General features: G+C 39.9%; 1 long non-coding RNA gene across 1 annotated transcript in view; it reads right to left on the minus strand.

Annotated features, from left to right (window-relative positions):
* The window catches only part of LOC140119102 (uncharacterized), a 32,763-nt gene extending 7,024 nt beyond the window's left edge, over nt 1–25,739 (minus strand). The window contains exon 1 of the long non-coding RNA XR_011853329.1: nt 25,617–25,739. This is a non-coding gene — a long non-coding RNA (uncharacterized lncRNA). The remainder of the gene's footprint in view (nt 1–25,616) is intronic.
* Between the last annotated feature and the right edge of the window lie 310 nt (nt 25,740–26,049).

A 26,049-nucleotide genomic window follows, 5' to 3' on the forward strand; every position in this document is an offset into this window, starting at 1 on the left:
TTCACTGTGTTTAACCCCGTAACTGAAAATAGCGTCCAAAGTCGAAAATAATCTAAATAAATTCATAAAAAGTGATCAAAAGGTCGCACAGTCCCAAAAATTATAGCAATGAAAACGCCATCAAAATTCACAAAAAATTACACTACCCACAGCTCCGTACACCAAAGTATGAAAAAGTTATTGGCGCCAGAAGATGGCAAAATAAAAAAATATTTTGTACAAGAGGTTTTAATTTTTTAAATGTATGAAAACATTATAAAACCTATAGAAATTTGGTATCCACGTGATCGTACCGACCCAAAGAATAAAGTAGACATGTCATTTGGGAAGCAGAGTGAAAGCTGTAAAATCCAAGCCCACAAGAAAACGTCGCAAATGTGGTTTTTCACCATTTTCACTGCATTTGGAATTTTTTTCCTGCTTCCCAGTACACGCCATGGAATATTAAATACCGTCACTATGAAGTGCAATTTGTTACGCAGAAAATAAGCCATTACACAGCTCTTTATGTGGAAAAATAAAAAAAGTTATAGATTTTTGAAGTTGGTGAGTGAAAAATGGAAGTGAAAAAACTAAAAAAGGCCAAGTCATTAAGGGGTTAATAAGAGAAATCACCTGTGTCTACATCTCATATGTGCATGCAGTCCATGGGGGGATCACCATGTTGTCTGGTTTCTTGTACTAGTTTTTGAGACTTTTGTTTGCCAAAAGTGATACTTTTTTGTCTTGGTTGATACAAGAAACTAGTTAATGTGGTTGCTGTAAGATACATTCTTGTATATTATAACATAAAAAAATGTAAACAAAAAAACTAAAACTAAAAAATGTGAAAAACTAAAATCTAAATGATAATAATAAAATAAACATGCATTATGTATCATCTTAACTGTAGCAATCTATACAAAAATGTTAAATCATTGATAATAAAAATAATGATAATTTCTTTTTTGACTTTTTGGTAATTTAGAAACCTACAGTATATAAATTAAACAGAAATGTCTGCAAAAGTGTCACCTATATTGAGTACAACTTGCACCACAAAAAAACAGAGCACAAAAAAGTGCTGGAATACAGAAACGGACTTGTCCACTTTTTTCTTTTATTATCTGCCTCTAGAGTATGTGCAATCATGTGCTGCTAAGAAGTTGCAACTATGAATTCGGAAATGAAAAAAATATATACAGGCAGTCCCCGGGTTACGTACAAGATAGGGACTGGGGGTTTGTTCTTAAGTTGAATTTGTATGTAAGTCGAAACTGTATATTTTATAATTGAAGTTCTAGACATTTTTTTTTTTTTTTGCCCCGGTGACAATTGGAGTTTCAAAATTTTTGCTGTAATTGGACCAAGGATTATCAATAAAGCTTCATTACAGACTCCTTACAGCTGATCATTGCAGTCTGGGACTATAGTAAAGCATCCAGAGAGCTTCACCAGAGGTCATAGGGGGCAGAGGGGTCCGTCTGTAACTATGGGTTGTCTGTAAGTCGGGTGTCCTTAAGTAGGGGACCGCCTGTATTAAAAGTAATCCTGTAGCTGGTGAAGGTTGGATGGAACGATTGAGTGTGTTTGAAATAATATGGAATGTTTCTTTCCATAATGGTCTGATTTTTGGGCATGACCGTAGTATATGCAATAGTGTTCCTCTTTCTCCACAATTCCTCCAACATAATGGTGAGGAATCATTCCATCCAACCTTCACCAGCTACAGGATTACTTTTAATAGGAATAGAAAAATTTCCTGTATCCAACAGAACAATCATCACACACGTTAATGGCCACAAAACTCATAAATACTAGATATTGGAAGGTAACCCACTGTCCCGGTATAAAGGAAGTAATTAACCAGGTGAACACAAACTGCATATATGAGAAACACATCTCTATTCAAGAGAACAAACACCATAAATATACTCTAGCTTGGGAAAAATGGATCAAGAGCCCTAACTACCAAGGATAGCATCAGCTATATCCAAGATACTCTTAGGTCATTGTTTGAACTGTTTCTGAATGTTTACCGTATTTTCCGGGCCATTAGGCGCACCGGAATATAAGGCGCAACAGTCCGATGCGCCTTATATATGTAATAATTCCATATATAAGGCGCATCGGACTATAAGGCGCAGGGTCGGGGGCGTGGCGGAGGTCCGGGGGCGGAGCGGAGACGCGTCGGGACGCGACCCAGAGACGAGACCTGACGAGACGCGGCGACGTGAGCGGGGAAGGTGAGCAGGAGGTGGAGGATGGCAGCGGGCCATACTTACATAGGTCCCCGCTACCGGAGACAGCAGATCTCCAGCGGGAACTGCAGACCACGCGGCAGAAGTTGTTCGTGCCGCGTGGTCTGCAGTTCCCGCTGGAGATCTGCTGTCTCCGGTAGCGGGGACCTATGTAAGTAGGGTCCGCTGCCCTCATATAGGGCGCACCGGACTATAAGGCGCACTTTGGATTTCCACTTTTAAGTGCGCCTTATAGTCCGGAAAATACGGTAAACTGTTTTTGATTATTGTTTTTTTTTCACTTGGATTAGTTAAGTTGGTTTTGTAATCTATACTGGATACCCAGATTTCTACAGGGCGAACTTAGCTAACAACAGCAAAAGAATACGAACTTGAACTAACAACGCTTTAACTCACTCTGGAAAGATTCAACATATATGCCAACATTTGTCATGATTTTGTGTACATGTGTATCTGTATGTTTACAAAATTAATAAAAAGTTTATTAAAAAAAAAAAAAAGAAAAAAGAAAAAAATATATATTAGTGTACTCTGGTAGTGAATGTGTTAAACAAGTGACAAATCTTAAAAATATATATTTTCTTGGATTGACCTGAAAACTATTTTGTTTACTTGCCATTTATTATCGTGTGGAAATTGAGCATCTGAAGATTCTTTAAACGCTTATTGGACTCCCAAATCAAAAACAGCCAAAAAGAGAGATGAGTAACTTCTGAATCACACTGGCTAAAGATGCCTGTATAAATATTTCTATTTTATATCGTCTATCAGGAGGTTAACACGCACATTTACTCAGGATGTCAAGCTCACCAAAAAGTAACTTTTGAAAAATCGAAGGTTATGTTAGTTTAAAAATAATTTAAAAGATTACGCGTCATCCTCATCCTTTGTTCAGGTGGATGTCCTATTACTGTAATGAAAAAATATAGTTTTTAGTCTTTGGTTGTCTATGGTTACCACCCACATTCCAAGACGTAGATGAGCTGTTTTAACTCTATTGTGTGGGCATATTTATTTTGGGGATAGTGTATGGGCATTGAAATAAAAATCAAATTGTGAATGCATTGTGGCCATGATTCTGTGCAGCAATATATAAACATTGGGAGATGTAAAAGAAATCAGAAGTCCAGTCTTGTTGGATTGAATTATCCTTGTAGGGACCACACACTATATTTAGACAGCAAACGGTGCCTGTCGTAGCTCTTCATGTTTTTTTTGTTGCTGTTGCCGTTTTTTCTGCTCCTGCATAAATAGAGAAAACTGCAGACCCTGAAGAGAAGATTTAAGTCTTCTCCTTTCTTCATTACATAGCACTGAAATGCACTAGTAGGCACTGCCATTGCCTCTAATGAACCGGGGGGTCATATGATCCTTGGGAGAACAACTCTCCTACAGAGCTCCCTCCTTACAGTATCTCCTGTAATGTATGGGTGCAAATCATTGCTGAAGTATGCATTGTACACATTACAGTATATATTAAAATTACCTTAATAATATATGATTCCACAAATTATGTTATTTTTTCCTCTAAATGGAAAAAAGGCACTTTCCACCTTTTTGTAATAAAACTAAAATGTTAAGAATAATATAAATTCTATAATTTATTACTGTACAATTTTTAGGCTGTATACCAAAAAATCATGGCCGTTAAGTCACTAAGGGTGAAGATACTTTAAAAATGCTTGGTTATTAGGTTATTAAAGGGGTTGCCTCGAATTAAGTTATTTTTACAAAGGCCAAAGGGGTTATTAAACTGACCAACATGGTATATTCACCTCCCTTCAGGTTTTGTTTGTTCACAGAGGCTCAGCCGTGATATCACATGAACGGTACCTGCTACAGCAGCAGAGAAACTATATAATTCCAACACAACTGGTAGAAATGTGCAGATTATAAGATTTTTACTTTCAAGTACAACACATTTCACTCAACACATTGATGCAATTATTGAGCTTTGTTGATTTGAAGGCTTTACCGGGCAACATTAAATTAGTAGGAGTCTTTGCATTGTCCAGGATTCCTGCCTCCATGAAATGTTCCATGGAGAACCAAGGGGCTACTTTTTTCAATGAACTAGAGGCTTAAGGGTAAAACTATTTTATTGGTGTAGCCTTGAATATTCCGACTTCTCTTATTGCTTTGAAGAATTGAGTGCAGAAATTTTATACTGGAATTTTTTTGGGAACCCTACTTTAGCTCTACAATCTTCTACATGTAATGCAGGTACTCCTCTATTTTGGGCAGAAGACAATGGCATTAGATGTGAGCTTACAAAATCTACAGTATCGAGGCCTAATCTTCTCAACTCAAAGATGCTAATAAATGATAGATAAAATGTCCACAGCAGAGCACCCCTTTAATGAAATGTCCACAGCAGACCACCCCTTTAATGAAATGTCCACAGCAGATGACTTCTTTAATTAAATGTCCACAACAGAGCCCCTCTTTAATGAAATGTCAACAGAAGAGCCATTTAATGAAACATCCACAGCAGAGTCCCCCTTTACAGAAAGTCCACAGTAGAGCTCCCTTTAATGAAATGTCCACTGCAGAGCCCTCCTTTAAAGAAATGTCCACAATAGAGCCCCCTTTAATGAAATATCCACTGCAAAGCCTCCCTTTAAAGAAATGTCCACTGCAGAGCCGCCTTTGAAAGAAATCTCCACAGCAGACCCCCCATTTAATGAAATGTCACACAGTGGAACTCCCCTTTAATGAAATGGCCACAGCAGAACCCTCCTTTAATGAGATGGCCACAGCAGAGCCCCCTTTACTGAAATGACCACAGCAAGGCCCTCACCCATAAATGAAATGTCCATAGCAGAGCCCTTCTTTAAATAAATGGCCACAGTAGAACCCCCCCTAATGTCCCTCCTAATGAAATGGCCACAGCAGAAGACCTCTGTTTAAAAAACGGCCATAGCAGAGCCCCCTTAAATGTCCACTGCAGACACCCCCTTTAAATAAATGGCTACAGTAGAACCCCCTTTAATGAAATGTCCACTGCAGGGCCCCCTTTTATGAAATGTCCACTGCAGAGCCCATCTTTACAGAAATGGCCACAGTAGAACCCCCCTTTAATGAAATGTCCACTGCAGAGCCTCCCTTTAAAGAAATATCCACGGCAGAGCCCCTCTTTTTTTCCAGGAATGGCCACAGCAGAGCCCTCCCCCATAAATGAAATGTCCAAAGCAGAGCCCCCCTTTAATAAAATCGCCACAGTGGAGCCCCTTTAGTGAAATGGCCACAACAGATGGCTTCCCTTTAATGAAATGGCCACAGCAGGGCCCCCTTTTAATGAAAATTTCACAGCAGGGCCACTCCCTTTATTGAAATGGCCACATTGTGCCCTGTTGAAAAAGAAAAACTTTAAACTCACCTCCGGCTTCTTCTCCCCACATCTATCCGTCTTTAAAGTTTAAAAAAACCAATAAAAAATATCATGGTAAATAGACAATGGTGCTTAATGAAACTGAAAGACAAAACAGTGTGCGGCACTCATTGAAATGTTCTTTTTATTCTTAATACCTGGAAGTGACCCATGTGCCGATCTGCTGGTAGGAGACCTGCTGCTTCCCCATTAGTTCTATGCTGTTTTAATGGACTGAATGTATAAAGAACAACAATAAACTTTTTCCACAAATAGTTGGTGCTACTTCACATCTGACTATGGGCAGTGTGTGGTATTGTAACATTTTCATTTCTATACAGTTGAACTGCAATCGCCAATGGTCAGGTGTAGCAATGTGTTAGGAAGCAGCCATGATTTTCAGTCCCCAGACAATCCTTTCATGATTAGTCTCCAGTGTAGACAGGACAGTAAAGAAAGGTTAGGGTTAGAACCCGAAATTGAAGTACTCCCCCTGCAGCTTTGATACTTGACTCATCCCATGCAAATATTACTCTTTTTCACATGACTTTGGAGAATATTTCTTAAAAAGGCAAGATTTCACATGAAAGCGGCAGTTCTAAAAAGGACATTTTGCACCTTACCTAAGTGGGCTAGTAGTTTAAACCCTTAAAGGAAATCAACCATTAGCATAGTACGATACACAAGCCTAATTTAAATATTTTTATAAATCGCTTTTTTTCAGCAACAGCATCGTTTCTTGGAAAAAGAGGATAACTACCCGTATCATCATGAAAACGCCAGGCTGTTGTGTACTCAGCTTAAAACTGTACTATGCCACTGGTTGATTTTCTTCAAAGATGCAACCATTTTGTACAGGCTCAGCCCCATTATTTGTAATCTGACATTTTGTGTTATGTGGTTGTAACCTTTGAACACTTTAACTTACTAAAGTGTTTTTGAGTGGTCTTTTAGGGCATGTTGTATTCCGTGTAAGTGATAAATTTTGGATTACAGACATCTTTTGCATTTATAAAAAAAAAAATTCAAATGATCTCCTTTTCAAACAGATGGTGGCTTCTCTATAATCTTCTGTGAGCTATCATTTCAATCTGAGCAAATTTAATAAACTAACTTTTTATGTTATTTTTTGGTTAACAGATATGTTGTATATTTTAAATGATGGAGTTTATATGCAGTTCTGTTGTTGTAAAAGTTTTGAACTTTATGAAACAGCTTGAGGTGTACTTATATGAGCTACTTTAGTTTCTAAAAATAAGGTTAACAAACAACTCCTGCTGAATTGCTAGCAAAATCCTTATTTGCCTTTTTCTCACCTTAAATGGAAGCTCTAGTTCTGGACTTTTCTAAAAGACCAAGACATGGTCATCTATAAGGATAGCACTGCAATTGCCTTATGGTACCGCAACAATTAGCATTCCACAGAAATCAACAGAATACTGCAGAAAAAAATTGCAAAACAATATATATGGGCAGATTTATCAGGCACTGGCAGAGAGAACTTGTTAATAGTGTATTAAATGCACATTGATCTTTGAATACTCATTGGCCTAATAGTTGGTTCAACTCAGTGTTATATATATATATATATATATATATATATATATATATATATATATATATATATATAGTATATATAAAATTGTTATTATTATTATTTATAAGCTTCAGTAAAACATTTGAAAAAATAAATAAATTAAAATTCCCCCAAAATGGCACTATTAAAAATGTCAGGTCACAAAAATGCTCTCACACAATGCAGTGTGTTACCATAAAAGGTATGGATATCAGCAATGAACAAAACCAAGACTATAATAGAAATGGTCATGTATTGTGTAAGGGTGGTAAAATGGAAAGCTATAAAGGTAAAGGTGGAAGGTAAATTGTGCAAAATGTGGCACCGCATACAGTAGTGCTAGAATTGCTGTTTTCTCTATTACCTTAAAAAATTTGAATGGACCAGCCCAACTTCAAATGCTGTAATCTTATTGACAATACATTAATATTTTTAAAGTGAGATAAAATATCCAACACGTTTCAAACAGGTGTACTGTTCTAAATCACTGCCCTGAATAAGAGCAGATACTATAACGAAAACAAAAAAAAGAGAGGCAAAACAAGAGGACGGCGCCTCGTGTATTATCGTAGGATAAATGGGAATATGTAAATTAAATTGAAATTAAAATATCCAAGGGATATGTATAGAGATGGAGGTTATGGACAGTACCCCCCCTGAGAATCGCACTCACCTTAAATAGCTTAAATCTAGCATAGAGATACTCCTTAAGCTGCCCAACAGCTTGCCGGTATTCGCTTTATGCAAAGGCTGAACCGGTGTCACAAGCATAAAATGGGGTTAGAAAACCAAGAAAAAGGCTGGCACGGCGCTATTATGGAGAGAGTCTTCTGGTAAGTTCAAATTGTTTATTCCAAAAACTGTAAACGCGTTTCAGGCGGAACACCCTTCTTCAAGTACAAATGGAAATAGCTCTAAACGATATTAAAACAAATGCATAATACATAGTAAATATATGGGTAAAAAATTAATGAATAAATAAATGTATAAAATGGGGAGGCATTACAGCGAATAGGGGATATAAAAAGCAAATACTTCAAAAATATTCAATAACTATTTCTACAAGTCTACTTCAATGTACATAAATATTTACATATATACATAAATGCGTTGGTAGGATCATAAATGACCATGGTGGTATAAGGTATGCGGAGTGAGGGAGGCAATATCCTCTGCTGACACCAGGTAAGAACATGTAGCCAGACTGGACTCCTGAATGGCAGGGTCTAGCTGCATAAGGTGAATGGGACCACATAGTCATTAAGCGGGTACAGGTTAAATAAATCAATAAATCATCAACATCATCATAGAAAGAGAATCCAACATTTGGGTGCAAAGTGGGGCTTTTGAGGCATGGGGTAGGAGGCAGCAGTGGATTGATAGTGGATGCTACTATGACAAGCCTGAAAATATAAGAAAAACATGGCTAGTTACCGATCTGGATGGAAGACAGGGTTAGGCTGGCTGTGCTGGTGAGCGTCCGGTATTGACACTATGTGTCTGTAGGCAGTCTGCTGCTGTGTGCCGCCGTGTAAGGGTTTAAAAGGGCTAAGATACGCCCCCTTAGTGTGATGCGGTGATCACGTGATGGTCACGTGTCAGTCACGTGACGTGTAGGAGTGGCGGTGAATAGAGGAGGAGCTCGGGTGAGTCATGGGGTAAGTATAATGGAGGCGTGTAGGGGAGGAGTTGACTCAAGTGAGTAAGTCCGCCTCTGTAGATGTCGGGCTGTGTGTAAGCGCGTTGCCATGGTGATGGCTGCGCTAGTAGTACCACGAGCTTATCGAGTGAATGGTAAATGCAGTATGATATGGATGATGTGATGTGGGGTTATATAGGTAAAATTGTCTATTCCGGAGTATGGTGTGTCTATGTAGGGGAAGGTATGGTGCTATGAGACGTGGGGTAGATTGAGTGTATAAGAGATGGAAAGCGGGTTGTGCGTAGGAGATCTTACCACTGTAGAAAAGTATGGTTTCTAAGGTCTCTGGGAAGGAAAGATAGAAAGCATGTTAGTATAATCATATAATAACAACAATCATATAACAGTTTACATCAGATAAAGCTAGAAATTTCATAGTCTCTGTTCATCCCACGTGGTTCTAGACTCTGCAAGGTGTGAATCCAATAAGATTCACGTTTCTTCAACAATAGTATACGGTTTCCACCTCTCCTCGGTTTAGGTACATGTTCAAGGACTTGAAACCGTAGTTGGGATACGTTATGGCGCCTACTCTGGAAATGGGCTGGAACAGGTAATAGTAAGTTGTTGGTCCTGATGGTGGACTTGTGTTGCCCTATCCGATCGCCGACTCTTTGGGTGGTTTCACCTATGTAAATCAGGCCACAGGGGCATTTGATGAGGTACACGACAAAATTTGTGTCGCAAGTGATGAAGTCTCTGATGGGATATGTTTGACCAGTGTGGGGATGGGAGAATGTACTGCCTTTAAGAACGTTGGTGCATTGTGAACAAGATAAACATGGGAATGTGCCCTTCTTGGGTGTGCGGAGAAATTGTTGTCGTGTTGTGTGTGTGTTGGAGCCTATGTCAGCTCGAATGAGGGAGTCCCTGAGATTTTTGGGGCGTTTTCTACACGGTAGGAGAGGTTGCTGGAATTCTGGAATTTCAGGTAGGGCCCTGGTCAGAACTGACCAGTGTCTTCTGAGGATGCGAAGTACTTTGTTGGAGACTGGATGGTATGTATGTACAAATGGTATTCTGGGGTGAGGGGGAGTGGTGTTGGGGGTGGTGTGGCGTACTGTCATGCTATCCGTGATGACCTGCTCCGGATATCCCCTTTCTCTGAATCTATCTGCCATTTCGACAAGGCGGGTGTTTTGTGTATTGATATCGCTGACTAGGCGTCTGACACGGGTAAATTGTGAACGTGGTATGGCCTGGATGGTTGTGGGGGAATGGCAGCTGGTATAGTGTAAGAGACTATTGCGGTCTGTGTCTTTGCGGTAAAGATCAGTAACCAGGAGCCCTGAGTCGTGGAGGGTAACGGTGGTGTCCAGGAAACTAATGGTGACTGGGTCGTGATGTAATGTGAATTGTAGTTCGGAGTAAATGGAGTTCATATGGTGGTGAAACTGGAGGAGTGTCTCAGGTGGGCCGTCCCAGATGCAGAAGATATCATCAATGTATCTCTTATACATGATGGCGTGCTGTATGAAGAGAGGATGGTTGTAAATGAAGCGTCTTTCAAAATGGTCCATGAAGCAATTGGCATAAGGGGGTGCTACATTTGAGCCCATGGCCGTCCCTTGTAGTTGGAGGTAGAATTGGTCTTGGAACATGAAGTAGTTCTGTTCCAGGACTAGAGTGAGGAGGTCCGTGTAGAAGGAGATTTTGGATGCTTCGAAGGAGTGTTCAGTCAGTAGCTCGGTGATGGCTAGAATGCCCTTGTTGTGTTGGATGGATGTGTAGAGACTAGTCACATCCCATGTGACTAGTCTGGCCGAGGAGGGGATAGGATCAAGTGTGCGAATGAGATGGAGGAATGATGAGGTGTCAAGTAAGAATGACCGAGTGCTGCGGATTAGAGGTGTGAGAACTTTTTCCAGGAGGATGGATAATGGAGATAGAATGGAGTCTGTTGAAGCCACGATGGGTCTACCTGGTGGTTTGTTGAGCTGTTTGTGTATCTTAGGGAGGGTATAGAAGACTGGTATGACTGGATGGGGATTAGTGAGAAAACGGGAAGTGGTTGTTGAGATGTGGCCCTGTTCTAAGTATTTGTCTAGAGTGTTTTGGATCAGGGATTTGATATCGGGCGTAGGGTCTTTGGATAGTTTGCGATATATGTGTTCCTCGTTTAATTGTCGTAGGCATTCATCCACATAGTCTCGTTTGTCCATTATTACCAGTGCTCCGCCTTTGTCGGCGGGTTTGATAATAACCTCCTTGTTCTGTAGTAATGCACGTAGTGCTTGTCTGTCCGTGGCTGACATGTTGCTCTGAGTTTTGTAATGACCGCGGTTGAGGTCACCACGAAACTTCTCGATGTCCTTGGTGACCATGCGGATGTATGTTTCGATGGCGGGGATGGACTTGGGTGGCATGAATGTGCTTCTGTTCCTCAGGCCCAGATTCCTGATATCTATCATGGAGTCAGTATTATCTACCAAGGGATGTCGTGGGTTCTCAGACTCCTGGAAGTATCCTTTGAGTCTGATGGTGCGGAAAAACCTCTGGAGGTCCATGTCCAATTGAAACGTATCAAACTGATACGTGGGGCAGAAGGATAGACCTTTCTGTAGTAGTTCTATCTGTGCGGGACTTAGTGAGTGGGAGGATATATTGACGGTAAGGGATTGGGGATTAGGACAGTTCCTACCTGGGAGCGTGTTGTCATCGTGGGTCCTTCCCTGGGTGGTCCGCCTGTGGCCCCTCCTCGTCTTCTTCCTCTTGGACGTGAGTGTTGGTCTAAAAAATGCTGCTGACGTTGGTATGTGGAGCTCTCTGGACCTGAGTCCGAAAGTGATGACTCTCTGGATGATGGTCTGCTGTGATGTCGACCTTGTCTGGAAGAGTAGTTGTCGTGCCATTTGTAGACTCGTTTTTGTCTGTAATCCTCGGTGTCACGGAGGAATTTGCGTCTTTTGGCAGCCTCGACGAGTTTTCGGTGTTCGCTGAGGTGTTTGGAGAGTTGTTCTTTCTGTTGTGTGAATTCTTCTGCCGCAAGTGTATCCGATAACTGTTGTTCTATGGTGGTGACTTGTTGTTTCAATTCTTCTATTTCTTTGTGGAGATTAGAGACAGTTAGTGTCATAAGATCAAAAGCACATTTATTTAATATGGATTCAAATTGTTTACAATATTCAGTGTTGTCACTAAATATTGTAGGTCGCAGTGGTACCCGCAGGCCACGTGGTATCCTTTCAACCTTGATATATTCTACCAGGGTTGCGCAGTGTAGTTCATAGTTTGTTAACCTCTTAGAGGTTCGTTCGAGGTCACGTATTCTGAATTCTGTTGGAGGTGTCTGCAGAAAATCCCGTGCAATGTTAACCTGGGATAGTATTGCTTCTCTTTCTTCCTGGTTGTAAGTTAAGAAGGAACTGGTCATAGTTTCTTCGAGTGCCGAACCGTAAGGGTCAAGTAGTCATCTAATTCGTGCGGTCGCACATCGATATTGGGTGCTGTTAAGGATTAGGGTTCCCACCCCGATAATATCCAAGTACAAGTAAATCCAAGCACTCCGTACGTGTTTTTGATGCCAGAAAGTGATACTTTATTATATTTATACAGAAGTGATCAAAAGGTGTGACGTTTCGACCTACACTCAGGTCTTTGTCAAACACTGAAAGACATAAAGGCGATTGTACATAAATATTTACATATATACATAAATGCGTTGGTAGGATCATAAATGACCATGGTGGTATAAGGTATGCGGAGTGAGGGAGGCAATATCCTCTGCTGACACCAGGTAAGAACATGTAGCCAGACTGGACTCCTGAATTGCAGGGTCTAGCTGCATAAGGTGAATGGGACCACATAGTCATTAAGCGGGTACAGGTTAAATAAATCAATAAATCATCAACATCACCATTGAAAGAGAATCCAACATTTGGGTGCAAAGTGGGGCTTTTGAGGCATGGGGTAGGAGGCAGCAGTGGATTGATAGTGGATTCCATTAGTTTCCTGGACACCACCGTTACCCTCCACGACTCAGGGCTCCTGGTTACTGATCTTTACCGCAAAGACACAGACCGCAATAGTCTCTTACACTATACCAGCTGCCATTCCCCCACAACCATCCAGGCCATACCACGTTCACAATTTACCCGTGTCAGACGCCTAGTCAGCGATATCAATACACAAAACGCCCGCCTTGTCGAAATGGCAGATAGATTCAGAGAAAGGGGATATCCGGAGCAGGTCATCACGGATAGCATGACAGTACGCCACACCACCCCCAACACCACTCCCCCTCACCCCAGAATACCATTTGTACATACATACCATCCAGTCTCCAACAAAGTACTTCGCATCCTCAGAAGACACTGGTCAGTTCTGACCAGGGCCCTACCTGAAATTCCAGAATTCCAGCAACCTCTCCTACCGTGTAGAAAACGCCCCAAAAATCTCAGGGACTCCCTCATTCGAGCTGACATAGGCTCCAACACACACACAACACGACAACAATTTCTCCGCACACCCAAGAAGGGCACATTCCCATGTTTATCTTGTTCACAATGCACCAACGTTCTTAAAGGCAGTACATTCTCCCATCCCCACACTGGTCAAACATATCCCATCAGAGACTTCTTCACTTGCGACACAAATTTTGTCGTGTACCTCATCAAATGCCTCTGTGGCCTGATTTACATAGGTGAAACCACCCAAAGAGTCGGCGATCGGATAGGGCAACACAAGTCCACCATCAGGACCAACAACTTACTATTACCTGTTCCAGCCCATTTCCAGAGTAGGCGCCATAACGTATCCCAACTACGGTTTCAAGTCCTTGAACATGTACCTAAACCGAGGAGAGGTGGAAACCGTATACTATTGTTGAAGAAACGTGAATCTTATTGGATTCACACCTTGCAGAGTCTAGAACCACGTGGGATGAACAGAGACTATGAAATTTCTAGCTTTATCTGATGTAAACTGTTATATGATTGTTGTTATTATATGATTATACTAACATGCTTTCTATCTTTCCTTCCCAGAGACCTTAGAAACCATACTTTTCTACAGTGGTAAGATCTCCTACGCACAACCCGCTTTCCATCTCTTATACACTCAATCTACCCCACGTCTCATAGCACCATACCTTCCCCTACATAGACACACCATACTCCGGAATAGACAATTTTACCTATATAACCCCACATCACATCATCCATATCATACTGCATTTACCATTCACTCGATAAGCTCGTGGTACTACTAGCGCAGCCATCACCATGGCAACGCGCTTACACACAGCCCGACATCTACAGAGGCGGACTTACTCACTTGAGTCAACTCCTCCCCTACACGCCTCCATTATACTTACCCCATGACTCACCCGAGCTCCTCCTCTATTCACCGCCACTCCTACACGTCACGTGACTGACACGTGACCATCACGTGATCACCGCATCACACTAAGGGGGCGTATCTTAGCCCTTTTAAACCCTTACACGGCGGCACACAGCAGCAGACTGCCTACAGACACATAGTGTCAATACCGGACGCTCACCAGCACAGCCAGCCTAACCCTGTCTTCCATCCAGATCGGTAACTAGCCATGTTTTTCTTATATTTTCAGGCTTGTCATAGTAGCATCCACTATCAATCCACTGCTGCCTCCTACCCCATGCCTCAAAAGCCCCACTTTGCACCCAAATGTTGGATTCTCTTTCTATGATGATGTTGATGATTTATTGATTTATTTAACCTGTACCCGCTTAATGACTATGTGGTCCCATTCACCTTATGCAGCTAGACCCTGCCATTCAGGAGTCCAGTCTGGCTACATGTTCTTACCTGGTGTCAGCAGAGGATATTGCCTCCCTCACTCCGCATACCTTATACCACCATGGTCATTTATGATCCTACCAACGCATTTATGTATATATGTAAATATTTATGTACAATCGCCTTTATGTCTTTCAGTGTTTGACAAAGACCTGAGTGTAGGTCGAAACGTCACACCTTTTGATCACTTCTGTATAAATATAATAAAGTATCACTTTCTGGCATCAAAAACACGTACGGAGTGCTTGGATTTACTTGTACTTGGATATTATCGGGGTGGGAACCCTAATCCTTAACAGCACCCAATATCGATGTGCGACCGCACGAATTAGATGACTACTTCAATGTATATTCCAATTCGGCACATGGCTCATAGAAACAGGGGATTGAATTTATAACATATACATATACATAATATACAAATATAAATATGAATATATATATATATACACACATAGATATACAAACATATGAATATGCACGTACAACATATAAAAGTACATATCGATGGTTAAAAGTATATCATAAGCTAAAGTGCCCGTACAATGCTTTACATGATTTGTCTTGGTGCAAAAGGATGAGCGTTAAACTCAAATATTCTTAGATACAACAATGGAATCTACCCCTAAAAGGTATGGAAAGAGGGATCCGTATGCTGCACATATGCAAATAACACATGAGAAGAGCACGAGGAACATATGTCAAGCAGCCAAAGATAATTGACAATATTTTATTAGAGTACAAATACGAACAGAAAACTCAAATGGACAGAAAATATAAAAACATTTAAAACACGAAAATGCAGATCAACTGCCTTCATGACTGAACATAGCAGGCGATGCCATACAATAGTGTCAAACCACCTGCAACAAGGCCCCCCAGAACACACTACAAATAATAGACCAAATTAATGCCACATACTGCAGTCAAGCTGTAACAAGAAATATTCTACACAGTGTAGAGGTCTGAGCAGAAGAAGACCAGGTATGAGTCAACTCCACATGAACGCCACCAGGGCAAAAAAATGGTCAGCCCTGACAGTGTAATATATAGTCCACAGAGTGAGAGATCACTCAGAATAACCAATGCAGCAAAAAGACCCGGATAGCTATGGATAAAGCTCAAGGCAGAGTATTACCGAGTGTGTGGAGGTGGTCCAAGGGAGCCCAGGCAATGCCCCACGCGTATCGCCGCGAATCGCGGCTTCCTCAGGGGTCCTTCGCGGCGAAACGCGTGGCAGTTGATCTGCATTTTCGTGTTTTAAATGTTTTTATATTTTCTGTCCATTTGAGTTTTCTGTTTGTATTTGTACTCTAATAAAATATTGTCATTTATCTTTGGCTGCTTGTGATATGTTCCTCGTGCTCTTCTCAAACTCAAACATTCTATGGCAATTGGTAAAGGCTCTGTGCGTTATGATGATGATAAAAAACTTTTTTTTAGATGTCAATAAACATAAGTTTAAAGAAATGACTTACAATCGTTGTGCGCTGGATCCATTCAGTGCTGGAGCACCTAGGTACATGACACGTGGGGTGAATGAACACAAAAAAGGACCATGGGTATAGACTTAGGGAGATACCAGTGTGAAGAATATTTATGTATAGGTATCTATATAAATTAAAATGGACATAAAAAAACAAAACCTGACACGGAAAACAAAGGCAATAGTAGATAGAATATACCACCGTAGGAGCATAAAGGTGGAGTGGAATGAGGGTATTCAATACACACAAGCTTTAGTAGGATGTCATCTAGGATCTTCTAGTGTTTCATTTAGCCCATTGGGCATTAGTGTTTTGAGTTTAAATATCCAAAACATTTCGCGTTGTCTTAGCTTGTTGAATCTTTGGTGGCAGGTGTTATTGATTTGTTCTATAGGGGTGACACTAAAGTCATCTATGTTGCAGTCATGTAGGGTGGCTGCATGTCTAGACACACTGTGTTTGGGGAACCCTTTTTGAATGTTGGCCCTGTGGCTGTTTAAACGACTTTTAAGTGATTGGGTCGTTCTCCCTATGTACTGCAAACCGCAGGTACACTCCAAAAGGTATATCACAAAGGATGAACTGCAATTTAAAAAGGTTTTTATAAGAAAGCATTCGTTGGTGATATTAGAACAAAATTCTTTTTTTCTATGTGTAATAGATTGACAACATTTACATAGGGCATGTCCACATTTGAAAGATCCTTTTAGGGCCGGAAAAAAGTTGTTTTGGGATTGCTGGCTTGACTATTAGTTTTTGTCAAGCGACTGGGTGCTAATGAATTGCGCAGTGTGGTATTTCATCTAAAGGTAAATCTGGGGGTTTTAGTAAGGGATTTCCCCCAGGTGTGGGTCGTGGAGTAATATGTTCCAGTGTTTGTTGAAAATCTGTTTGATCTTAGATGAGTGTTTGGAGAATGTGGAGATAAAATTTGACGTGAAGTCATTCGATTTTGGCTCGTCTTTTTTAGTTTTATTGTTTGTTTTTTTGTTTAGACAGTCTATCTGATTAAATGACTCTGCTTTGGTCCTTGAGTCTTGAATAATTTGTCTAGGGTAACCTTTGTCTTTAAATCTTCTGGCCAGTTGGTTTGATTGTTCAGAGAAATCATTATCTCTGAAAACGCACTTTAACATCAAAGGATCTAAAGATGACTCAGAGCCACCACCAGCAGGAGTAGGACCCCCCCCCCCTCAGAGATAGTGATAAAATCGGCAGATAAGGGGGGGGGGGATCGTCATTCTGGACAGAGATTCTTACATCTTAGAAGCTACACTTCTTTTATCAGACACAGAATTTTATATGAAAATGGACCACAACCCTACAAATTCATTCAATAAAAAATTGGAAACATTTCTGAAAAGAGGTTTCAACGAAGGCATTTTAAACAAAAACGAATTATCCTATCTAATAATTCATGAACCAAATACTCCGTTGTTTTACTATTTGCCGAAAATTCACAAAAGTATCACTAACCCACCTGGCCGACCCATTATTGCGGGAATAAACTCAATCACTTCAAATCTATCGCATTACATTGACCTTTTTCTGCAAAAATATGTTCTAAATTTGAAGTCTCACATCCAAGACACAACTGACTTCATTAATGTCACTCTAAAATATCCATGGCAAAATACATACCATTTTTTAACCATGGATATTTGTTCTTTGTATACTAACATCGATCATAATCTCGGTATACAGTCAGTCAAATATTTTCTGGACAAGGACCCCCAAATTGTGCACTCACAAATTACATTTATTCTAGATGCAATTCAATTCATTTTGACTCACAATTATTTTTCCTTCCAATCAGACATTTACCTCCAAACCAAAGGGACAGCCATGGGCACGAAATTTGCACCCAGCTTTGCCAATTTGGTTGTCGGCCACCTGGAAGAAACCTTCCTCTACTTGCATCCCCTTTTTGCAAAGTGCAAAATTTATAAACGTTTTATAGACAATATTTTCATTATATGGCAAGGCTCTCTAGAGGAAATAAATAATTTTATATGCGATTTGAACAAGAACCCATGGGGCCTACAATTTACACACACTGTCACCAATGACAAAGCAGAGTTTTTGGATATTGAAATCTTTCCCAATTCGGACAACGTACTCAATACCCGAACGTTTTTTAAATCAGTAGACAGCAACAGTTATTTAGATTTCTCTAGTGCACACTTCCGAAAATGGTTGTTAAACGTCCCCTATGGACAGTTCAAAAGACTAAGAAGAAACTGTACCAGAGATAATTATTTCTCTGAACAATCAAACCAACTGGCCAGAAGATTTAAAGACAAAGGTTACCCTAGACAAATTATTCAAGACTCAAGGACCAAAGCAGAGTCATTTAATCAGATAGACTGTCTAAACAAAAAAACAAACAATAAAACTAAAAAAGACGAGCCAAAATCGAATGACTTCACGTCAAATTTTATCTCCACATTCTCCAAACACTCATCTAAGATTTTCAGATTTTCAACAAACACTGGAACATATTACTCCACGACCCACACCTGGGGGAAATCCCTTACTAAAACCCCCAGATTTACCTTTAGATGAAATACCACACTGCGCAATTCATTAGCACCCAGTCGCTTGACAAAAACTAATAGTCAAGCCAGCAATCCCAAAACAACTTTTTTCCGGCCCTAAAAGGATCTTTCAAATGTGGACATGCCCTATGTAAATGTTGTCAATCTATTACACATAGAAAAAAAGAATTTTGTTCTAATATCACCAACGAATGCTTTCCTATAAAAACCTTTTTAAATTGCAGTTCATCCTTTGTGATATACCTTTTGGAGTGTACCTGCGGTTTGCAGTACATAGGGAGAACGACCCAATCACTTAAAAGTCGTTTAAACAGCCACAGGGCCAACATTCAAAAAGGGTTCCCCAAACACAGTGTGTCTAGACATGCAGCCACCCTACATGACTGCAACATAGATGACTTTAGTGTCACCCCTATAGAACAAATCAATAACACCTGCCACCAAAGATTCAACAAGCTAAGACAACGCGAAATGTTTTGGATATTTAAACTCAAAACACTAATGCCCAATGGGCTAAATGAAACACTAGAAGATCCTAGATGACATCCTACTAAAGCTTGTGTGTACTGTATACCCTCATTCCACTCCACCTTTATGCTCCTACGGTGGTATATTCTATCTACTATTGCCTTTGTTTTCCGTGTCAGGTTTTGTTTTTTTATGTCCATTTTAATTTATATAGATACCTATACATAAATATTCTTCACACTGGTATCTCCCTAAGTCTATACCCATGGTCCTTTTTTGTGTTCATTTACCCCATGTGTCATGTACCTTGGTGCTCCAACACTGAATGGATCTAGTGCACAACGATTGTAAGTCATTTCTTTATACTTATGTTTATTGACATCTAAAAAAAGTTTATTATCATCATCATAACGCACAGAGCCTTTACCAATTGCCATAGAATATTTGAGTTTAACGCTCATCCTTTTGCACCAAGACAAATCATGTCAAGCATTGTACGGGCACTTTAGCTTATGATATACTTTTAACCATCGATATGCACTTTTATATGTTGTACGTGCATATTCATATGTTTGTATATCTATGTGTGTGTATATATATATATATTCATATTTATATTTGTATATTATGTATATGTATATGTTATAAATTCAATCCCCTGTTTCTATGAGCCATGTGCCAAATTGGAATATACATTGAAGTAGACTTGTAGAAATAGTTATTGAATATTTTTGAAGTATTTGCTTTTTATATCCCCTATTCGCTGTAATGCCTCCCCATTTTATACATTTATTTATTCATTAATTTTTTACCCATATATTTACTATGTATTATGCATTTGTTTTAATATCGTTTAGAGCTATTTCCATTTGTACTTGAAGAAGGGTGTTCCGCCCGAAACGCGTTTACAGTTTTTGGAATAAACAATTTGAACTTACCAGAAGACTCTCTCCATAATAGCGCCGTGCCAGCCTTTTTCTTGGTTTTCTAACCCCATTTTATGCCTGAATAAGAGCAGTACATCTCTGAAACACGTTAGATGTTTTACTGGATGTTACTTTGAAGACTTTAATGTATTGTCAGTAAAGTTACATTGTTTGCAGTTCGGCTAGTCCATCATTGGATTAGTATATCTTCACAGCAAGGGGAACTTGTGCCTTACTAGACCTGGGTCTAGAGGTGAGCTGGAGTTTATCTCTGTCTTTCTCTATACCCTACAGAATTAATATTTATTAATTAAATTTACAGTACTGAACAAATACTTTAGTGAGGTGCAAAAAATTCCTGCAATGTAAGAATGATTCAAAAAATAAAAATGTTACTGTTCATTTTTATCAAGCCAATATGATTGAGCAAAAGAGTAAATGAAATTCAGTCACTTTTTGGAGTGACCCCATTTGGCCTACAAAAAAAGAATACATTTTTAGGTAGACTTGATTGCAATTTTTGAAGGAACTCGGAAGGGTTGTTGCTTCAAACATTGTGGAGGACTAAGCTCTGTGGATGTTCGCCTTCTGTTTCTGAATGTAACCCCAAACAGACTTGATAATGTTGAGATCAGGGCTACGTGGTGTCATATCATCACTTCAAGAACCTTTGTTTTTTTATTTTAATAACACAATAAATAGTTCTGAAATAGATTTGCTTTGTATTTGGGACAGTTTGCAGAATGAATTTAGAGCCAGTAAGATGCTTCCCTGAAGGAATATCTTGATGAACAAGTATCTTCTGGACTATAACAAGTATTTTCTGGACTATAAGACGCACTTTTTAGCAAGAAAAAATCTTGCTAAAAAGTCCCTGCGTCTTATAGACCGGAGGTCAGGATGATCCAGCACTGCCAGACCCTCCTGACCACTGTAAGGGTGATCGGGTGATGCCCTAATATAGAGCTGCACCCGATCTCCCAGAGAGGAGAGAGGCTCTGTACTGTTCTCCCCGATGTCCTACAGGACCTGCCATGATGTCAGAATCATGTGACTAATCACATGCTTCTTACATCACCACAGCTCTCATACTGCCATGATGCGCTGGGACAGGGTAAGAAGAAGGGGAATGGGGGAAGGGTGTGTGTGTGTATAGCTGAGCTGCTTGTGTATGTGGATGGATGTATGTGTGTGCTGTGCTTTAGTGCGACCAACAGGGATATTTTAATTGGTGTAAAATATATTTTTCCTTTTTTTGGAAGCCTAAATCTGGGGTGCGTCCTATAGTAAGAAGCGTCTTATAGTCCAAAAAATACGGTACCTGTATTTCTCAGTTTTGAGGACATCAAAAAAACCCTCGAGGGACAAACCCTTTTCTATGTTGGCGATTTTAAGAGATGAGCACGTTGCACTTTTCAATTTTTTAATTAGCATAAAATTAAAAAATCACTTATTATTTTCAGTACACTTATAATAAATAATTAAGAATTAGTTTATGTATATTGTGCACACAGATTATGCAGTGCTACACAGATCTTGCCAAAAACACTTCACAAATACTTTATGCCTTGTGTTGCTCACATATAATATCAGTAATATACATTTAAGTTTGTGGCTGTAATGGTTAAAAGTGAGGTAAAGCAAACACATTTATCGAAACAATTAACTTATGAGTAGGGATGAGCAAACCTGCTCAGGTTTGGTCAAATCTGAAACTTTGGTTCAGGTACCTGAACCCAATTTCTTATGGAAACACCCATTATCGGTTCTGGTGTGCCCACCTCCAATTTTCCTAGGATCATCGCTCCCCATGACATCATCCTGGCAAGTCTAGGTTTGGGGATCGAAGTCCAAACATTGCGGGTTTTAATACCTACCCATGAGCCTTCTTTATACATAGTTAAGGGCCAAGGCACTTGGCGTCGGGAGGTTGATCGTTATGACATCCACAATTATGGCTGGCATGCAGTCCAACTTCCAAGATACCTCCACCATGCTTCACTATTGCACTGCTCTCCAGAACCTTCAATGAACTAACTGCCTTTGTTAAAGCCAAATATTAGAGAGTTCAACTGAGGGAAGCTGAGTTTTAAAGGGGTTTTCCAGGTACTTTTAATATGCTTTGGATATGCCTGACGAAGGCTTGAATACCAAGCTGAAACATGTAGCAACAATAAAATGCCAGAAAACCGTGACATTGTTGTCCCAACCAGTGCTTCCATATGAGCACTGGTTACTACTTCCCTACATTGGGTTCGCCATCTATCCTATGGATAGGTCATTAATAGTTGTTTAGCAGTGGTGTCACCCTGATACCCCTACTCAGTTTGTGTGCTGTTTTGAGCAAAAAGAAGACAGTTCTGGCAGTAGGGTATTGGTTTGAACACTTTGAATTATGAATATTTTTTGTAAATCTGCTTAAAAACATGATATTCTGCAAGTACCTGCAGTACTTTAGTTTGAGCTGAAGAGGAATTCATTAAATGCCACTTAAAGTGCACAGAATTATTGTGCTTCATGAGAACAAATATGTAATTTCTCATGTTCCGTGGGTGTTAAAGAGAGTACATTTCCGAATTTTACTTTTTGATTTTATGCATATAAATTATTAATATTTCTAAGAGAAGAAAATGTCCCAAATCGTATAATATAATGTTCCTCCTAAAAACATAGCTCAACCCCTCCTCTCTGCTGGACCTCACTACTGTAGAAGACTTCTGGGGGAGTCCAGCTGCAATACCGGAATGTAAAAGCATTTTTTCACAATTCTGCTGTTACTATTAACATACACAAGGGTATTGTAACATCTGGGCTAATATCTTCCTATGAATGCAGAATGCAGCTTAGGATGTGTTTCTTTTTTTGTTTTACTTTCCTAGTCTGAACTGTGATTTATGTTTCTGGGGTAGCTGTGGTCTCACTGCAGCTCTGCTCTGCTCCAGCACTAGTTTACTGGCTCTGATGGCCAGAGCCCTGCTCCAGCCAGCTGGGCCTGCGATTCTCTGGTTACTTTTATATATCTGGGTCACAGCTAGTACATCGCCGGTTATATTATCCCCTGGTTTGTTGTGAGTCTTGTTTTATATATGTACAGTGACCTAGGGAGGGATTGTCTTCATGGTTGTCCCGTATTACCTAGGATATGGTGAGTCAAGCAGACTGGAGACAATTTGGGGGGCTCAGTTTGGGGCTCACTGTTCCATCTGTTCTCCCCGAGTCTTCATTACAGGTAGGTTATACATTTCTCCAGAGGTGCAGTTTTACATTTGCAGTTTTACATGGTCATAGCAGTTTTTCTATAAGTTAATACTTACACTGGATTAATATTTAACATTAATTCTGCCTCTGTTCCACACTGTCAACATTCAAGTACATGTACAGGCAGTCCCCGGGTTACGTACAAGATAGGGTCCGGCGGTTTATTCTTAATTTGTATGTAAGTCGAAACTGTATATTTTAGAATTGAAGATCCAGACAAAAAAAAAATTGGCCCCAGTGGCAATTGGAGTTTAAACATTTTTTGCTGTAATGGGACCAAGGATTATCAATAAAGCTTCATTACAGGCAGCTTACAGCTGATTATTGCAGTCTGGGACTATAGTAAAGCATTCAGAAAGCTTCACCAGAGGTCAGAGGGGTCTGTCTGTAACTATGGGTTGTCTGTAAGTCGGGTGTCCTTAAGTAGGGGACCGCCTGTACTTACTTACCTTTTACTTTATTTGATGAGTTTAAAAAGTTGTTTCCTTAATATAACAATCACATGTTTTGTGATATTAAATGACACCCCAGGAGTTCCATTCTGCATTATCGTTATTCCCTTGGAACATTACACTATGGGCCAAAAACACCACAAACTGCATTATATATAGTTTCTCTTCAAAGTGTACAGGGTGCGCCAGATTCCATTCATGAATTGTGGTACAGGCTCTTCATTAATCTGGCGCCCCCTGCACTGCTCGGAAAGTGTGGGCCTTTGGTGCGCATTGTTCATGCTGAAGAATTGCCCAACGGTCCAACAAAGCACTAACAGGTCCCTTTTGGTGCATATTTTTTCTGTCTTGTTGGACACAGAGCAGCCGCGACAAAAACTGGGAAGAACACTTTATAAATACATGTGCAAGCAGTCTACATGTTCTGTCTAGTGGAAAGTCATATAGAAAACTGGTGCAAACTTTGATAAATGTGGGCCTATATCTTTTCTCCATGGGCCCCTCTCTCTCTCTCTTTCATATATATATATATATATATATATATATATATATACTTGTAGAAATTACAAACAGCACACTTTGGAGATAAAAAAGAGGAGAAGAAGGTGGGTGCAGGCTCACTGATATCGGGCTACGGATCCTCCAGATACAAATGATGCAAAAGAATGTAAGCAGCACTCCAGGACGTCAGGTGTCACAGGTGAAGTAGATGAAGTTTATTCCATGTTTAAAGGTACAGCATAGTACAGCAGCGACGTTTCGGCTCAGAAGAGCCTTTATCAAGCTATCTATATATATATATATATATATATATATATATATATATATATATATATATTTGATAAATGCAGTAATAAATTATCCGGCAATACACTATCATATTTAAACTTTGCCTACATTCCAAGCTTCTATCTCTAGTGATGTAAGAGTTTGGCCTTGACCTGTGCATATTTTTACATATCAAGGTGTCCTGTTAGAAATCTTCAAGGCTGTCATAAAAGTTATCATGAAATACTTTAAATTGTCAGGATGATAAGTGTTATCATAAACAGGATAAAAGTGATACTCTACAAATGTGAAGGCATAACAGTGACTGGGCAGTATAGCTTTTTCATAATCAAGCAATATAGGAAAACATAATACAGGCAGTCCCTGGGTAATGTACAAGATAGGTTCTGTAAGTTTGTTCTTAAGTTGAATTTGTATGTAAGTCGGAAGTGTATATTTTATGACTGTAGCCCCAGCCAGAATTTTATTGGTCTCTGTGACAATTGGAGTCTAAAAATTTTGGATTGTCATCAGAAACAGTATTAACAATAAATCTTAATTGCAGACACATTTGTAGCCTAGGGCTAAAGTGCAGTACATTTTCTACATCCAGAGTTCCGTTTGGAACTAGGGGTTGTCTGTAAGTCAGATGTTCTTAAGTAGGGGATCGCCTGTAATGGTAAACATTTATAAAAAAGGGGTGTGTCTGCTTCAAAAACAGCTTCCTATTATAAGTTCACACATTGTTCCGCTGCTGGCTCGCTCCAGAGATGGTTCAGACTGTAAGTCCTCTCAATACATGTCGTTATGTTAAGGGACATAGTTGTAATCATAATAAAAAACAACAATCAAATTACCCTTACTCACAAATGAATGGAGAGAACGGCGCAAGGAGGATAAAGGTTAAAAGATCCAAAAAAACCTATGTTTAGAAATACAGATTGATTGACCCTCCGCCTCTACGTTCACCCACTCTAAGGTTTAAAAAGAGGGAAAAAACAGTTCCTTTCCAATCAAATGGTTTAGTACTCACGGGGACAGTCCTCAGTCCATACCCAATGTCCTCAGCATTTTTGCATAGGGCATATAGGGCCTCTTATGGGGTGCGATGTCTCAGCACGGTGTCCCTCTTGGAGATTCCCAAAGCAACTCACAGCCTCTGTGCTGCTGCTAATTCCTCCCACCTGGGAACTTGTTCCTCCACTTTCCGTTCCACTTTGTTCCTTTCTTCCCTTGCTTGCTAATCCAATTAGGAAGAGAAAGAACAAGAAAGATTGTGCAGTACTTTTCGATTCCTTAAAAATAATTTATTAGTAATACTCACAAGAGTAGAGAATAAAATAGGCCTTATAATAAAAAGAACACGCTCGGTTTCACTGCCCGACTCCGAGTTTCGCCTAGTATGGCTTCTTCCGGGGCTTACCGGCGTGTTGGGCTATGTGTCTTTTATATGCAAATTACATTCC

Source organism: Engystomops pustulosus, chromosome 2, assembly GCF_040894005.1.
Source record: "Engystomops pustulosus chromosome 2, aEngPut4.maternal, whole genome shotgun sequence".
In the NCBI taxonomy this organism is placed as follows: Eukaryota; Metazoa; Chordata; class Amphibia; order Anura; family Leptodactylidae; genus Engystomops; species Engystomops pustulosus.